Below are 5,345 nucleotides of genomic sequence, written 5' to 3' on the forward strand. Positions count from 1 at the left end.
TGTTTGAAGGAAAATACACGGTTTTATATGATTTTTTAAATGACATTAACAGAAAGATACCGAATTCAATAGTATACAACAATTTTCAGTGAGGTGGCAAATGTAAAGTTAAATCTCGATATCACATAAGTGGAAGGACAAAGAAGTCGTTTTTCTCTAATCTCTCTCACTTTGTAATTTAGATGCCGTTTTTTCCACAGGGTATACCGACTTGTTGAATGAGAAAAAAAAGAATTTCATGAATATTTTATTTATTTATTTATTTATTTATTTTTAATATTGATATATTTTTCCATATGATATTTTTCGGCATAATTGGCAGAAAATTTCCAAGTTCATTAGTATACAACAACTTTCAGACTGGTGGCAAATACACGATTTAATCATGATTTCACAGAACTGGCTACGAAAAAAACGTTTCCCTTTTCCATCTCTCTCCTTTTTAATTTAATTTAATTTTTTACTTATAGTTCTTTTTTTGCTAAAAGTCGTTTTTCCGCAGTGTATACCAACTTGTTGAATGTTTGAAAGAAAATACATGTTCTTATATGATTTTTAAAATGACATTAACAGAAAGATACCGAATTCAATAGTATACAACAATTTTCAGTGAGGTGACAAATGTAAAGTTAAATCTCGATATCACATAAGTGGAAGGACAAAGAAGTCGTTTTTCTCTTCTCTCTCTCACTTTGTTTTTTAGAAGTCCTTTTTCCACAGGGTATACCGACTTGTTGAATGTGACAAAAAATAAATAAGTCCATGTGATATTCATTTTTTTAATTTTTAATTTTATCGTTTTTTCATGTAATTTTTTTCACCCAGCCAAGAAAATGCTCTTTCATCAAAAAGGCCTCAGATCAGGAGGTCTTCAGCTTTGCACAGATTAAACTGGCAAAGCCGGCCGCGCTACCACGGCCCGGGTACTTATCGCCCCTGGGCTTGTGGGCGGGGCCAGGGACAAGGTGACGCTCAGTGCTAACTAATCAGAAGACACAACGAAACAGATAAGGTGGTAGAGGATACCTAGAACCCGCCCCCTGATCAAATCAAAGCGGAAACGGACATTAAAAAAAAAAAAAAAAAACGAAATTAAACTGAAAAATAAGTATAATGTGTTAAAGGCATAAAGAGGATAGTTTTCAAGCCAAAGTTCTAAACCGAAAGAAAGTAGGTCTAAATCGTGCCGGCCTACGACAATCCGGTCTTCTTACCCGCAAACCGAGAGGAAGTCGATCTGAGAGCAGGCTGCAACGACTAAACCAAACCGGTGTTTGTTCCACCTAAAGGTATCTCCACAGGCAGACAGCATCGCCACGATTAACAAATCGTCTTCTACAGGCTCGTTAAACAAGAGCATAGCTCAATCAAGATTTCCTGGAGCAATTTGTGCACAAGGAATCTTTTCGGGCAGTGGACGCTGTCTTCTACTGGACTCTGTAATAAAAAACACAAAGAAGTTCAAACTTCCTGTTACAAAAACATAACTCCTACTGCTAGGAATGACTAGACAAGGCGGGCTCTGTTGCACCGCCGAAACTTCTCACGATGAAGCAGCTGTTTTCAGCGGTATATCCCGATTTTACGGGATTTCGTGTAATAAATGGTTGACCGACCTCTCGTTTCTAACTCCTCACTTATTATGATTAAGAAATAGATTTTGTCCATATACACCGACTTTGATGGCATACGAAACAGAGATGCAGATAAATCTAGATTTACAGAAGTAGCTACGAAGAAGACAATATTTTCCCCATTTTATATCAACTTCCAGCGAGGGGACTTAGTAAACGGGGGCAGGGTCTGTCCTATGGCAAATCCAGCATTGGCAGGATTTAAAAATCGCTTTGCCAGCACACATCGACTTCTAAGAGCTTAAGGATGCAACCATAACTCAGGCGGAACACCCCAGAGCTTGCTGCAAATCACAAAGGGCTTTAGCAAATACACATCGACTTCTGTGAGCCTGACAATCAGAAACAGCAAAGTCCGAATTTTCCAAAAGTTCCTATGAATGTGAAGTTTTTGTAGTCTGTTGATGTGGGCTTCTGGATTCAGTAATCAAAAGCATGGCCAAGGTGGACTTTCTATAGCAAGAAATTCTAAACAAAACCATTCAAAACCAGCTAAACAGGACAAGAAAATGGGTTTTGCCGATAGACTCCTCCTTCTGTGGGACCCAATGACAAGGGTACTTGTTTCCAAACCACAATTTGCTACCTTTGAGTAACGACAGGCCTCATAAACAGGCACAGTGTCCTGGAAAATCTGGACATATTGTCTCTTGAATTGAATTCCCGGGAACTCAGCTATCCCAGGCACGGTTTATTGGGACTCACTGCACCTGGAAAAGTTGGGCTCAGCTGAAGCTCCTAGCCTCATGCTAATCTCTAAACTGGGATTTGGCGGGAGGGAGAACTCTGCAAGGCAGGATTAAATAGCGATTTGCCCAGAGTCCCCGTGGACTCCTTTTACTAAGGTGTTGCAGGCCGGGCAAAGCCCTTGATCTCCCTAAGCGGGATCTGCTGCGGCTGAGAAATGTCCTTCGCCGGTTTCCCCGATTTGTACAAGCTGTGGACCGACCGAACCCGACTTGCGGCAACCAAGAAATCCCACGCCCCGCACCGCTCAGTCCACATTTGCGAAAGGGAACAAGTCGACGAGGACGGCGAGATCCGGAGCCCGCGAGACCGAGCCCCGCGGCTCCAGCAGTGCCCGTCCTCGGGGCGGGGGTCGGGGGAGGCGGGGACGTCGCCGTCCTCGCCGGGAAAGGGAGCGCGCGGGCTCGTCTCGCCCGGCTCGGGGACCGAGCGCCGCGCAGCCGCCACCGAGAGAGCCGGTCGGGGACAGGAGGGAGACTGCACCTTGACAAGGCCCGGTCGGCGTGGCTGGAGAGATGCCAGCGGGGCCAGAGCGGCGGTGCTGGCCGCGAGAACCCGCGCTCTGCGGCCGGCGGTGCTGCGGCCGAGAAGCGGTCCCCGCTGGCAAACGCGCGGCGAGGCGGCGACACGGGCCCGGGTCCGAGCTGTGACTGGCGCCGGCGGCTCGCGTCCCGGCCGGAGGGCTGAGGGCTGCTCGGGAGGGCTGGGAGGTGCGGGCGCCACGAGGCCGACGGTGCCCTGGGCTGGCTGGAGGGGGCGCCCCGCAGGCCCCACCTGGACGCTGCTAGCGAAAGTGGCGCCGAGGAACCCCCAGGGCCCCGGCCGGCCCCCCCCGCGGTCCCCGGGTTTCGGGCTCCGCTGGGGCCGCGAACCAAACACCCCGCCCCGCTGAGCGAAGAGGGCCGAAGCCCGCAGGGAACACCGCGGCTCTGCGCCACCGAGTCCCCGCGGCCGGGACGCGCCAGCCGGGCTCTGCTCGCTGGAACCTGCGACCGCGCTACGAGGCCGTGAAGGCGGGGGCGGGGGGGGGGCGCCGAGGCGGACGCGAGCCAACAGGGGGCAGCGCACCGCGCGGGGGGCAGCAGGGCCGGCACCGAGCATCAAGCACCGAGCACGGAGCACCGAGCACCGAGCACTGAGCACCGAGGCGGGCGCGCGCCGGAGGGGTCTGGCTCCGCGACCGGCGCTGTGCTGCCCCCGCCCCGCCGCTGGGCTCGCGCTCCCGGCGTTAGGGATCCAGAGAACTCGCGGCTTGTAGTTACACATTATCTCGGGTCTTGCATACCTGAAATACATCTGGGTTTGCGTCTAAAGTTCTGACAGAGAAAGAATTCATTTATTTAAAAGATTATTTACTTGTTTGTTTACTCAGGAGAGACAGAAAGAGAGACGGAGACAGACACATAGGCGGGAGGGAGAAGCTGCCGTGCAGGGAGCCCCATGCGGGACTCCATCCCAGGACCCTGGGATCACCCTCTGAGCCAAAGGCAGATGCTCAACCACTGCGCCACCCGGGCGTCTCCGAGATATAATTTATACAGACATTCCCCCTCTTCGATTATTAAATAGAGCTCTTTAAACAACATCACATGTACATAATGCCAGCCGAGAGAAAGCCAACCTGCAAATATCTTAGGAAATGCTTTGATCCCGTCTTACTGAGGACTCTAGCCCCGGAGATCGGCTTTTCTTACCTTAAGATTTTATTTATTTATTCATGAGAGACGCACAGAGAGAGGCAGAGACGTAGGCAGAGGGAGAAACAGGCGCCCCCGAGGGCAGCCTGATGCGGGACTCCATCCCGGGAGCAAGACCTGAGATAAGGCAGATGCTCAACCACTGAGCCACCCAGGTGCCCCTGGATTCTCTTTTTTTAACAGTATCCCTGAAACAGACTTACTTATCAAAGTTAATGGTTCCCCCAAGTGGCTGCTGCAACTTCAAACTATCCACAAGTTTACCCATTTTCCAAAAAGGCACAAGATCCTGCTCCAAGGTTTGGATTAGGTGGAACCCATTTCCTAAGACAACAAATCAGCGGGGAACCCAGGAATATTCCACTGCCCCTAAACCCAGGAAAGCAAGGGCATTCTCTCCTTACAGACAGGAGTGTGACTTACCAAAAAGCAAGGAAGTTGCTCAGTCCGTTGCAGAGGTCACCATACAGGGAATGGAGCCTGGATTTGGGAGGGATCACCTGGAATTCCAGGATCAGCAAGGAAGCAGTGAGTCCTATGGACTCCACAGGTACAGCACTCAGTTACTCATTGGACTCCGGGTTCCTCGGGGTCTTTTCCAAATCCCACTTCTGGCGCCAGTCGCTGCACACAAATTTTTACCAAAAAGTCAATATAAATATTTTCGTGAGTAAGAAGCAAACTGTTCATAATGAAGGAAAATTCAAGGGCAAAGGTGGTCTGAGCTTCAGGGCTTTACTGTTACAGGGTGGTTTCTAAAATGATAGCGAGGAACCTGCCCTTTACAATGATTGGTTCTTACAATGGAGGTTTCCAGGTGGCTGGGGGTTGATTAAGTGACTGAGACCGTATTGGAAAGATATGCTTCATTTATGAAAACCAGACACATTTATAAGAAATAACCTAAGTTTTGCTCATGTTCATGGCATCAGTTAGTTTAATTTGCTTATGTGGCTAATTGTTAGGTTTGCTTGGGAGATTTTCAAACCTAGTCTCTATTTTATTATATTTTAGCACCTCGAAAGACAAAAGCAGCCCTGACATCCAAGAGCTCGATGTTGCTGTGTATGATGCCTGTGTTGCCATGAGTTAGCCTGAGAATCATAGGTAGGCACTGGTGTTCTTAGGTTGAATATAAAGTTTCCTAGAACATCACCATCACACAGGGTCATCCTGTGCCAATAATCAAGACAAAAATACCCTCTATTCATATCTGATCAGAGGCAAAAATGTGAATATTATCCTAACCACAAACAGAAACAAAGAT

The 5,345-nt window shown here is 48.7% G+C and overlaps 1 long non-coding RNA gene across 1 annotated transcript; it reads right to left on the reverse strand.

The window, feature by feature from the left end:
- Positions 1-245: 245 nt before the first annotated feature.
- On the reverse strand, positions 246-4,833 carry LOC140598682 (uncharacterized). The gene is made up of 2 exons (XR_012001265.1): positions 4,502-4,833; positions 246-1,437 (listed from the first exon to the last, which is right to left on the reverse strand). It is a non-coding gene; the product is annotated as an uncharacterized lncRNA (long non-coding RNA).
- Between the last annotated feature and the right edge of the window lie 512 nt (positions 4,834-5,345).

This window comes from Vulpes vulpes, chromosome 4 (genome assembly GCF_048418805.1).
Source record: "Vulpes vulpes isolate BD-2025 chromosome 4, VulVul3, whole genome shotgun sequence".
NCBI lineage: Eukaryota > Metazoa > Chordata > Mammalia > Carnivora > Canidae > Vulpes > Vulpes vulpes.